Source organism: Toxotes jaculatrix, chromosome 1, assembly GCF_017976425.1.
Source record: "Toxotes jaculatrix isolate fToxJac2 chromosome 1, fToxJac2.pri, whole genome shotgun sequence".
Taxonomy (NCBI): Eukaryota; Metazoa; Chordata; class Actinopteri; family Toxotidae; genus Toxotes; species Toxotes jaculatrix.
In genome coordinates, this window is record NC_054394.1 from 26,928,989 (window position 1) to 26,942,391 (window position 13,403).

Sequence of the window (13,403 nt, forward strand, 5' to 3'; positions counted from 1 at the left end):
ACATGTCTTTTATTCTACTCACTGCCAACACATTTCCCTTCATCCTTCCTCCACCTCACCTTTCAGCTTCCTTGCACCTTGGCGCAGCGTTTTAACACTCAGGTTTCAATTCCTGTTAGATTTACAACCAGGGAACATAAAACAAACTTGAATACAGCTACATACTGTATCAGAGTATTTGTTTTCGATGTTAGGGAGATATGTATTAAATCTTTCTGGAAGCATGGGGACTGTGCAACTTTGTGTTTAAAAGATGGAAATATACCATATTTGTATCTGTGAAACATGGATTAAATGAGCACAGACACTCATCATCTTATTTTGGATTTTTTTTTCTATGGTAGACAACACAATGTGCAGGCACATAAATGCCCACATACAGTATATACAATTAAGACTCATCAGAGGTTGATTTTGTTCGGAGGCATTCGGCATAGCATCTGCTCCTTTTGAAGGCATTTCGCTGCAGATGGACTGGAGTAATTGCTAATGCCACACTGTCAGACCATCCAGGTGTTCTAGAGATCTGTTGCATCCTTTTCTATTAGGGTTGAGTGATTGATTAGATCGCCTTCATTGTTACTTTGCCTTCCTCACTAAACCCGATATGATCATTTAAATACCTCTGCTTCGCTTTCCTCTGTGCGCTGTTTGGAGAAAAGCCACCACTGCACATTTGCCCTCAATAAATATATCCATTTCATAATTGCAAATTTAATTAAGCACAATAAATAAACAGTCTAGCTGTTAGTAATGTGTAAAGAATTGGCCACTGGGGGTGTAAATGCTACACACTATGTGATCCTCATTCAAATACAAATCTGACCCTCTTACCCCATTCAACATGTACGGCCTGTTTTCACAGTACTTGATGTCTGTGTTTGCTGATGTCTGTTTAGTCTGTTATACATTATACATGGTATCTGCATCTTACCAGACATGGCTAATGAACTTTGAAACTGTGTTGTGTTTTATGTCTACATTGAGAGATTGGTCTTCTCATCATGTCAGATCCCTGGCTGAATTTGGAAGGGCCGTGCTCGGCCTGCTACTGAGGCTCACTGGAGCATTTCAGAAAGATGTTTACACAAATGTGGAAAAGAGAAAAAAAACAAAAACAGCACTCATTCTGATTTTTGAGTTCCTGACAGGCACAAGCAGTAAATTGCTTTCACTGATGATTTAAATTCAAGGATATAAACTTATAATTATCCTACTAATAAACAATAGCGGGATCTCTGGTGGCTTCCCAGAACATAAGCCATACAGCTTTTTAATCTTCCCATTCTTTTCTGTAATATTTCCTCTTAAATTTCAGCTTTCAGTTCCTCCGACTTGATCAAACTCTAACAATCTGTCATTGTCCTCATTAAATTTGAACCTGTCACCATTACGTTGATCCTAAATTTAAACCCTTATTATTTGCAGACAAACACACTCTGAAATACAGAATTAGTGCTGCAGTGCTAGAGATTGTGTGTTTGACGTTAATTTACCACACCATCACACCACTCGATGCGCTAAACGATAGTAATGCTCCTGGCCATGTTGAGTGACATCATCACGCTGTACCACATCTGTGTCTTCAGAAACATCTGCTGCTCTCAAAGTGCCAGTCCAATGCTCATACACATGTATACATACTCATTACAGGCAAAGTCCCTATTAGGTCTGAGGTTGCGAATGGTGGTTTGTAGAGAAACTTGCCAGACTCAGGATAGATTGTGAGTCTGCCCATGTAACCTAGACTTTGAAAGACAATTCCCTTTAAGTTCAGGAGTCAAGCTGATGCTTTGTGTAGCATGGTTGACTGCCTGAGCTGCCTCATTGTGTCTGCAGCGCATTTCATTATCAGCGATGCCACAAAACCCATGCTGACATTTCCCACCCAGCAGCAGCAGATACTGCACAGTGATATGTGTTATAAACTGCCTACATACTCTAATATGATGTGCAAATGTGTATGTTAACAATCCTCTTTAAACACAGCTCACTTCTAAACTCACTGGTGCAGAAAATGTTTTTTTGTTCTGTCGTAGCTTCATTGGGGCATAATTTGATGCAGACGCCCACGCGCAGTTTTAGAGATAAGTACTAAATTATGCTGAAGAATAGGTCTGCTCGGTGCTTGTATGTTGTGTCTGACACATTTGCATTTAGCTTTCATAGATCCATGGAAAAGGAGAGAGTGTTCTCTTTCATCATTGTGCTACGATGATAAACTACAGGTCAGACTTTTTTAACAAATGAAAAAATAAACAGATTTTAATTGTTTAAGTGTTGGCAAGAAGGTACTATTCAAAGTGAATGCTGTCCTGCTGCGGCCCTAGTTTTTCTTTGGACCAGGTCCTGGTTTTACTTGTCCACAACGCCTTCCAGAGGCTCTCTTTCTCTCTGTTCTTCCTTCCCTGGCCCCTTCCCTCCATCATTTCTTCTGAGGAAGATGCTCTATTTTCTTCTGGCCCCGTCCTCCATCCATCTCATTCACCCGCTAGCCGCACTTGCAGGGCTGGAGCATAAACAGAGCAACAGGGCTGCTGATAGCATCTACAGATGTGCCGCCAACAGCCCCAGATAAGAACCAGCAGCAGCATGCCCCTCTCTAGCAAACAATAGAGCTCCCACTGAAATGTGTGGTGGGAAGATGGAGAGGAAAGGGGAGGGGTGATAGGAATGTGTGGAGACTGATTGAATGCAACTCTGGGTGTAATGCAGGGAATGAGAAAGAGACAGCACAGTGGCAGAGAAGAGGCTGAAAAATTGGAAGGAAAGGTGGATAGTGCTTTAAGGGAGGAGGGAATGTGAATGTGGAGAGGTTATCCCTTCAGCTCGTATCTATGTGTCCATCAACAGCAGGACAGGGGTGTGTTTGGCTCCTTTATCTGGATGGCCTGTTGAGTTAGTGGAGGGTGGAGGGGCCCTTCATTCCAGTGGAGGGGGGCGTTGCTTGGGGGCCTTAGGGAAACAAGCAGCTGACGAAAGATGCGAGGACGGGCCAGCGGTAGCTGCTCTTTGTGGCACCTGCATTGGATTTGATTGACATCTCCTTTATAATCCCACAGGTGACTCCTCTGACATTGGAGGCAGCTCTGCTGAGCTTCTCTCTGGATCCTGTCTTCCCTCACACCTCCTCCTCCTCCCCTCCTCTCTGCGATAAGGGAGCGAGGTAAAGGGGGGAGGTGAGACAGAAGGAGCGAAGGGATGTATGGTCGTAGTGCCAACACATTTATCTGTGGTTGGGTAATGGGAGCAGCCACGGCCATGGTTTCCCATGGCAACGACCTCTGCAGAAGGTTAGCCTCAAAATGGGGCAAGAATGAGCTAAATTCCCAGTGATAAAATAAGACACCTTAACATGATTAGGGGCCTTAATGCAATCAGTATTGTTTCAGCTACAACTATTACGTGTAATGAAAAGGGGCTCTTTTCCCCCCAGATACTGTGAGGGGTTAGCTTGGCTGGAAGTCTAACTGTGAACAGGTGAAACACACATGGGAAGCAGAGGAGACATGCTTTACCGTGGAACAAGAGATTAAACGCTCACAGGCAAACTCACAAACTGAGGATCACACAGAACAATTAAGCTCAACATAGACACACAGTCACGTCCCCCATTTTCCTCGCAAGCACCGCAGCTAAGAAGTGCACACAGCTCATCCCGAGGTACAAACATTCCAGTGGAGCTAAAACAGTCAGTCTACTGACAGAAAATTAATAAGACTACTTTGATAATCAGTTAATTGCTTAATTGTTTTTCAAGCTTTTGACTTGTGATGGCTTGATGCTTTTCTTTGTCTAAATGTGACACTGAACAGAGAACAACAGGCAACTGAAATATGTCACTTCATGCTCTGGGAAATTGTGATGGTTATTTTTCACAGTTTTCTAACATTTGGACCAAATGGTTAATCGATGACGTGATAAACTATTCTGAAGATTAATTTATAATGAAAATAATCACTAGTTGTAGCCTTACATCCCAGTTCCTTATTTGAAAAATCTCACTTTTTAATCTGTGAGACCATGGTTTGCAGTGACACCTCAAAAACTGATAAATGACTCCTGCTGTATGGGTGTGGTTTCTGGCCGACTGGGTTGTAACGAGTATTGACAGTTTCTGTCTGCGTGGAGAGGAGGTGATTTCACAGAAAGTCATCAGTTTAAATTTGCTTGTTATACAAAACACATACTTTGTGTACAGGCTGTGATTGTTGGAGTTTGATTAAAGGGTTTTTTTTTTTAAGTAAATAATAATTAGCATTGGATAATATGACAGTATATATCATGATATAAATCTAGGTCATAAAGTACTGTTCTGTTCTTTTATTTATCAAGGGATTTATTTGCTGGACTCACCGAAAACAGGCTTTTCTGTTTTGTTATTTTATCCATAAACAGTTTCTCAATTGATTTTGTTTCCGAAAATGTGGTATATCATAATATAATATACATTTCTTACTCTTCAAAGAGGATTTGATCTAAATTGCCCACTGTCAGTAATAATCATTCCTCTCAGAAATTAACAACCTGTTTATATTTGAATCAACTGTACTGGAAATGCATTAATACATTGAACTACTAAACATGATTTGACACATAAAAACAATGTAATAGCTTTGCCAATGAAAGCACGTTTTTTTTGGGGAAGTGAAACAAACGTTTTGAAATGGAAATCTTGATTTTCATTCCCATGGCAACGGACCCGGCCCTGTCATGTGTCCGTCTCAATCCATCACCATCCACGAGCCTCCTTGTAGTCTCTCCTCTTGTCTGTTTCCACAACAGGCAATCAGGAGCTGTCAGAGTGCCAACTGTGCCAGCATCCTCATCCTGATGTGTCACTTCCCATCTAGACACAGTCGTTTGTGTGTGATTTCATTGTAGGCTGATGTTCTTTTTCTCTTTTTTTTTTTTATTTGTTCTCACTAGCATATGCAAGTAGAAAAGAAACTCAACAATCAAACAAGTAACTTGTCACAGTAGTAACATACATGGTAGAGAGGCTTGTTACTGATATTTGTTTAGAACAGCCCTTTCACAGTGATTGTCTTCGTAAACGCGTGTTATATCGTCTGTTGTGCTGAGCGTAGTTGTAAAAACAAAGCAAGAAATTGCTGCTGTAGCGAGCGAGAAATGCAGTAATAAGGCAGAGTTGACTTCTCCTCACCTCAGTTGTACTCTGAACAGCAGCTGCGCCCCAGGGCCCATCCGCTGATAGTCATAAATGTTTAGAGGGGCCTTCTTTACGCAACATCTGGTCTGCACCCACAGTGGATTAGCAGTTAAAACATCCCTCCCCTGGCTAAGAGCTAGCAAAGCCCTGCAGAATTAGCTTCTCATACTTAAAGGGGTCTGTTGTCTAAGAATCAGTGCCATGAATACAATACTACTACTCCAATAGACTTCTGTTTGCATCTTTGTTTTTAACAATGAAATGGTGTATTATTTTACTGGCTGCCTGCTGCCATCATTGTCTTGAGGTTGTCATATTGGAAATTTAACAACAGGCTGATCTGCCATTCTGGGGCCCCAGCTGTCTTCTAAGGGTTTTACAGTACTCTCTTCAGGCACCGACTGGTTACGAGGTCAGAATATGCTCTTTCTGTCATCTCCAGCGTCTAAGAGCCGTTTTTACAGCCCAGTGGATAAAATAAGAGCCCCTGTCTGAGGCTGACTCCTGTGGAACGCCACCCATCCATCTTCTGTCTGTCCTAATGTTTGTACACAACACAAGCATGTCTGTGTTGGGGAGAGTGTCTGCTTTTGTGGTTGCCATTGTTCTGCACACATATATATATAGTTCAAAAGTACCAATTCCATGTCAAGCCACAGTCTTAACTGATTGCTCATGACATGTTTCAGTCTGGGTTGCTGGAGTAAGCGGTAAGCAGTAATACTACTAATGCCAATAATAACTTTATTTATATAATACCTTTCCAAAACAAGGTTATATAAAATGAATGGTGTAGGAAAGTAAGATAAAGAATTAAAGAAAGGCTAGACTATAAGAAGAGACCTCTATGAAGAGTTAGACTAAGGCATCCTCATTTCCTCTTCAAGATTTTTCCCTGATGCCAAAAGCTCTGTCAGTGGATTTAGGAACCACCAGGAGAGCAGAATTTGAGGACCGCCAGGCCCTTGACGGCACATGGGGAGTTAAAAGGTCCGAAACATATCTTGGGGCCAAATTGTTTTGGGCTTTAACAGTGATAAGTAAAATTTTAAAATCAACTCTAAAACTAACAGGCAGCCAGTGCAAAGATGAAAGGACAGGCGTAATGTGCTCTCGTTTTCTGGTACCAGTTAAAATCCTGGCAGCTGCATTTTGGATTAATTGTAGAGAGGAAAGAGACTTTTTGCTGCAGATGGAGCAAAGGAAGTTGCAATAATCTAGGCACGATGAAATAAACACATTCATGACTATTGCAAGGTTTTGGGTAAATGGAAATGGTTTAATTGAGTGTTGGAGGAGTCTGTGAGATAAACCTGGGAATTGTCTGCATAAAAATGGAAATTGATGGTGTGCGAGCTTATGAGATCTGCCAATGGCAGCATGTAAATGATGAACAAAATTGGGTTAAGTACCAAACCCTGAGGAGCTCCAGAGTGCAGCTTATAGATGGAAGACCTCAACTTGGCAATCCCGGCAAAGAAGGTCTTGTCTGTAATGTATGACTTAAACCATTCAGTGGCTGTGCCACTGATGCCCACCCACTACTCTTAATGTGATGATTGTGAGGTCCACTGTGTCAAATGCTGCACTGAGATCAAGGGGCTCTAAAACAGATCATTCATGACCTTAAGAAGGGCAGTGTCTGTACTGTGGTAAAGGTTCATTGAATTGTCATTCATAAAGGCTAAAAGTTGATTTGCAACAATCTTCATCAGGACTTTGGTTAAAATAGGAAGTTTGGAAACAGGTATAAATTGTTAAATCATTAAAAACTCATTGCAGGTTTCAGGATTAGCATCAGGAGTAGAAGGAACGAGGGGGAGCATAAGTTTATTTTTACAGACAGTTGTTTGGATCAGATGAAAACTGAACACATTTGATGAATGAAACTATTTATATGGTCCGACATCATTTGTGTCAGTCACCCCACCCTGTTGGTGAAAAAGACTAATATGTTATGATGATCCAACCAGACTGTGCATTTCATCATTTCCTCAGTGTGTCAGGCTTGTCAGGCTTCATACATGATGCAGTGACTTCTTTATTATATTCTGAAGCACAGTCATTAATTAAACCTGTTTTCATTCTTGTCAATCCTGGGAGACCTCCCGCCTGCTACCCCCGACAGGTTGCTGTTACCTTTTTACTGTAGAGCGAGTGAAGAACATCAGGAAACATCTTTTCCAACATTGACATGACCTTCAAAGTTTGTGTTTCCCTCACTTCTGTTGACTTTGTTTAGAACGAAAGCAGCAAACTCAGTTTTCTTTTCCTCCTTGTTGATCGTACGGATTGTTAAATCTGATATATCTTTGTACTTTAACATTGAGGTTTTCATTGTGAAATACTTCAATCTCCTCCTTTTTTTGACCACATCCCATATTCGTATTAAACCCCAAAAAACGCAAAAGCAAACTCCCTCTTGGCATAAGATATAAAGAATTCATGCTGTGGTTTTCATGTAACATGCACAGCCACTTAAGAGCATCGCCAAAGGACCACCCCCCAAAGCTACATATCACAATGATCTCGACTGCTTTCGAGAGAGAGGAACTTTTTCAGTGTACTGTAAACCCTGAAGCGCCTTTATTAAGAGTGATAACAAGGGGTGAACAGTGTTGTGTTTTTGTTGTTTGGAGGGAACGCCTTTGAGTGTTTTAGTGTGTTTTGCTATAAAGTTCAATTAAAGTTTGCTAACAGAGCAAAACAGAAATATTTGTCTTTGTCTCTCAGAGCAGACATCATTTTTTTTATGCATCTTGTTTATTGCAGATGAGCTTTGATGGTGCTGCCTGTGCGTACGCACGCAGGCTTGCATGCACATGCTGAGTGTGTCAGTGTATTAATAATCACTCGCAACCAATTCTTTATCAGAAGTTGATTTTCTTGCTCTAAACCTTCAGAACATTTTGGCCCAACAACGCTTTTTCAGAAGCCCAGACGGAATTAACCTGCAGGCATTCTAATCTACTTTTAAAAAGTAAACCCTGAAATTGGATGCTTAACATTTAAATAGGTGAAACATTTAGTTTGTTAAAGCTTTAATCCAGCATTAGAAAAATTCTGAAAAAAAAATATCACACAAAATCCTTACAATTTGCTTCAATTTGCAATTTCTAAATGCCAACAGTGCAAGGTGTGAGATGCCTTTAAGACAGTGGTGTCCAAACTGTTCCACAAAGGGGCCGTGTGGCTGCAGGTTTTTGTTCCAACCAATGCAGAGCACACAGTTTGACCAATCAGCTGTCTGAAGACTGAGATCAGTTGATTAAATGAGTCAAGTCTGGTGTGCTGCTGCTTTAAGATGTTCATGGTTTCATGGTTTTTGAGGCAATCCAATCCGACTGCCCTGTTAGCCATCATGTCTGATAATGCTTTTGCTGACACTGTCAGAAGTGTTGATTAAACTCTGTGGTCATTTGTGAGGTTAAACTTTGTGGTATTGGACTGGACTATGTTATACTGAAATGTATTTTATCCATCCAAACTTTAGAAAGGTACTCCTGACTGCATTGGATTATATTAGATTAGATTGTAAAGGTATATCTGATAAACTGGCAATGGTGTGTCTGTCAAGAGTTTCCCCTTTATGTGTGACCAAGGGGATTTCTGTTTAACTTGTACATTTGAAATCACCTCAATGTGCATAACATCAAAAAGGCGTGAATACTTTACTGTTTTACTCTAAGAATGTAGCCTTAAGCATGTTGGCTGAATAGCATGATTTGCTGTAATAGAGGAAGCCCTTAGAAGTATTCTCCCCTGAAGCTCTGAAACCTTCAATTAGGGAATTAATTATCACTTTCGCTGCAGCTGGTCTTAAAGGGAGCATGAACAGAACGAGGCACTGAACTGAATAAAGCAAAGCACATATTGTACTGGGGAATTTTACATCAGGGAAAATTTTAGACCTTGCCTAAGCACACAAAGCCAATACATCTAATAGATATTGTCCTTTTTGGGGGGGGGGGGGGGGGGGGGGTACTTGATTACTCTGTCACTCCCCCATTCACACTGCTTCTCAGATTTTCATTGCCATTGATTGGATTTCTTCACACTCTGTCTAATTTACTCTTCATCCCGGGTTGGATCTGTCTCCTCCCTTTTTTTTTTTTTGGCTCAGCAAACTTGATTTGGCTCTGTCTGCTGTTGTGAAATCCAGAAATCGGATTGTGATTGTTCTGTCTTTGTCTGCAAAACTGTATTAGATGTGCTGATAAGGGAGAACAATGCTAAATGGAAAGGTAGAGCTGGGGAGGTTGTCATTATTGTGCTTTAAAGGAAAACCCTGCTCCCTCTGAATGGTCATACACCAGTAAATACCAATTTGTAAAAGTCAGAGGAATCTAGGAATTATTCTGACATGAAGGGCTTTCATTTACTTTTTTAGCGTGCCCACTTTTCTTCAGCCTGACTTATGTACTTCAGTTTCAGGTATTGATTTTTCACATTTCCAAGAATTACTTTAGCTAATCCCAAGAGTATGTGCATGAACCTGTTGAATTCAGAGTTGGAGAAAGAGGGAGACGTAATGGAAATAATACCGTGAGTCACAGTTGTGGCTGTGTCACGTTCACAGCAGATTCTAACAACATTCTGGTCGACTGATTCTGCTGTCAGTGTAGAAATTGGGATCGCTGTCTCTTTTGTGATACATTTCTTCCTTCTGATGTGGCAGAGCTGTTCATAATTGCAAAATCATAAACATAAAATCATGTCATAGCATATTTTCTATCATGAAAGGAGGTAAAGAAATAAAGGTTGAAATAGTAAGCAGCTGTCTCCCTAACAACGATAAGTAAGTTCCCCATTCAGATGATGAACGCAGATTAGAGCTAGTCTGTTACGTATCTTTTGGTATAAACAGTTTCAGTTGGTGTTTCAATGTCTTGGAAAACATGAGCCACATCCAGTTTTAACAGGATTTTTTGCCTTTTGCATTCCAAATTTTCATTACGGAAAATGAGTTAGTTCATGTTACCAGTCCAAACAAAGCACTTTGTCAGGCCAAAGCCATATATGGAGGTATAGCCTTCTGTGCAGCCCCTTTTTTCCCCTTAATTACCTAAACTGACACTGCTTGAAAATATGTAACATAGAGCACAGTTGTTATTTTTGATCTAAGGAGAAAGGCAGCCATTCTGAAGTCTCTAATTCAGTTGAATCTAGAGGGAGATCCTTAAAGCCTTCTGCATATTCCATTAAGCTGCTCATTGTTATTCTATACCTGATTTTAATTAAGAACAGTAGGAACCCAACTATGCGATTTAAGTGTATGTCTGTGTATGTGCATGCATGGTTACGCATGGTTGTGCTCTGAGGCAGGGAAGACAGTCTTTACGCCTGTTCGTAGCTCTCTGCGGCACAGTTCTTTTTGCTAATCTCCATCCATTGATGGACACATTCATTCATTAGCATTCATATGATTATAAGCTCTACTGGCAGAGCCAAGGAGATGATGTAAGGTTTGGTGAATCTAACCAACCGCTCTTCACAAAGGAGGAATTTGGTGCCACCACTGGGTTAACTGCTTTATTTTCCAGGAAAACGCTGTTTCGAGGCACAATGAGATCAGCAGGGTCACATTTTACACTCATTTCTGCTGAAATAAGAGTTTTTGGAAAAAAAAGAGAAAATGCTTTCCATTAGCATAAAACTCTTGCCATTCTCGTGTTTTGACCACTGAGATGTTATTGCTCTACTGGAATCATTTGGCCTCATCACACTCTGGTAATAAGAGCTGAGATTGGCAGTGGTGCTTGCATTCTTGCTGAGCAAGGGTGTGGAAAATGAAGCTCCCACCCAGTCAATTTAAATGGAGAATTGTGATTAATTGGAATCGATAGTGTTAGCATCGACACTCAGCACTTCCCGTCTATAATGCCCCGCCTTGACCCACACTTAATGTACTTATGTACACTTTAGCTAGTGCACATAACACACACACACACACACACACACATATTAGAGACATCATAACATGAAGCGTCCACTTCATTAACACCGTCTGTTACAAAGTGGCATGGCTACATCTTAAGACACGCCTGTGTGAGTTATGATCCCCATCAACACTCATTCACACACGCAAAAAGACACACACACACACCCTTAAAACAGCAAACTGATGAGCTCAGTCCGGAGAGATGTGATGAGGTGAGAGAAACAAAGGATTAGTCGATTGAGAGCTGGAAGAACAGCACTGTCACTGCAGACGGAGTCAGAAAGCTCTCCCAACAATCTGAGGTGAGGTTGTGAGGGGACAGTGTTCTCCCTGCTCTCTGCAAAGGTTTAGTCTTTGTGGAAGCAAAAATTCTTGTCATGTCTGCAGCTGAATTTCAGGGGCTCTCTCCGGTGCCCTCTGTGCCAAATGTCAAGTCTCAAGCCATTACACAAAGTTGTGGGTATATCTCTAGCTTTTAGACCTGGGTCGCATTAACTCAGGGCCATTGTCTTCAATCTCATCTTTTGAAATGTCATCGCTCCATGGGCCAAAGGATTTCCTTTCCTGTGTAGAGAGCGCTGGTTGAAGTTTTAGTTAAAACCCGTCTGTGCCTCTGGTTTGTCTGTATGTTGTCCAGATTTTGACGTTTTATTTGAAATCAGCTATCAGTCAGCCCGTATTGTCCACTTTGAGAAGTGAATAACGCTTATTAATGTGTTGCTCTTTAGCACACAGACCATACAATGCCAAGCATAATAAAAAGGATGCAGAGGACCACTCCACTGAAACTGAGGGACACATACACAGAAAAATAAACTGTTACGTACTCAGTGCACTGACAGTGCCTTCTTTTATGAACCAAATGGAAATCTTTGTCACACGTAACACTTAAATTAATATAATTTAATTTGGTTAATATGATATGGATAGTGAAATGAATGAGTCCAAGTGGAAAGACAAAACACGATCTAGCCGAGGCATTTTTTTTCTACCGTGCCAAGATTATACAGTAGGTAAATGGCAGCTTTGATACAAAAATATCAGTACTGGCATCAGCTGAGCCCATGTGTTGAACTGAACCGTTGGGCTGAACCGTTGTGTTGTGATACAGTATCCTGAGAAAAGCTGTGTGCATCGGCCGGGGCCATGAGGGGAGTCTGTAGCTGTTGGGGTCTTATCTTAAAGTGTGATTTACCCTGGAGCCACTCTTGGCAGGGGATTTGAAGAGCTGTCTGCAGGTGAGAGTAGGCAGAGATGCCAAATCATCACTCAGCAATACTTCAGCATCGCTTCCTGCATAAGAGCACGGTTACAGGAGGCAAACTTCATAAATAGATAAACACAATGGAACCAGCCTCTTCCTTTCATCCTTAGTCACACGTGTTTTTATCCATGCATTTCTCCCTCACACACACACACACACACACACACACACATTACCAAGGAGACGACCACAGTCAGCCCAGAAACTCAAGAGGCCCTCCATGGTAATAACACAGCATGATATTCCTTTTATTGTAGATGGAGTGGCCTTCTTACTTTTTAAAAACAATTCCTTCCCTCATCACTAATAAACCCAAGAATTCCATTTGCAGTTTACATATTATAAGTTCCTTTTAATTGAAGCCATTGTGTGCGATTGTTTCAGACGCGACCCGCGAGTGTTGGTTTCAGATCAATGGCTTCAGACACAGGAAATAATTATTTTGCATTGAGATGAAAGTCGGGGAACAGAAGCACAAACAGCCTGTGGATCCAGCCTTTTTTAATTAGTGCTGTGTGTCTCCTGCTCTGCGTGGCAAATTAACACCCACTATCGAGGATAAGTGATTGTGCTACACAATTTATGTGTGTGTGTGTGTGGTTGTTTGTGTGTGCCTTTCCGGACTTGTGTGTGCAAGAGGTCTGGGGGTGGGAGGGGCTGGCATTTTTTTGGCCTGTGCCACTCCTGAGAATCTATCCTGAATATGGATTGTAAGACGCTGTAAAATCCAAATTGCTGTTATGTTTTCCAACTTTAAAGCTTATATAATAGTTTCATAATAATTTCATAATGTCTCCATTAAAGCTCTTTCAAATCTTTACAGTTTTTCCAGGATTAAATAGTCAGGACTTAATAAGAAGCAGAAAGAAAAAAAGAAAGAAGAGCATTGTGAAGAGTATTGTGCTGCATGGGTGTGGTTTTTATCAGTTTGATTAACGGTGAACAAAAAAAATCATTGTCTATCATCAGATTCTGATTCATATGTTTCTAAATCCTGACTCATGCACTAAAGTACAGCAATGTGC

The 13,403-nt window shown here is 41.0% G+C and overlaps 1 protein-coding gene across 5 annotated transcripts in view; it reads left to right on the forward strand.

The window, feature by feature from the left end:
- neo1a (neogenin 1a) overlaps positions 1 to 13,403 on the forward strand; it is a 145,135-nt gene that overhangs the window by 65,751 nt on the left and 65,981 nt on the right. The window lies entirely within an intron of this gene.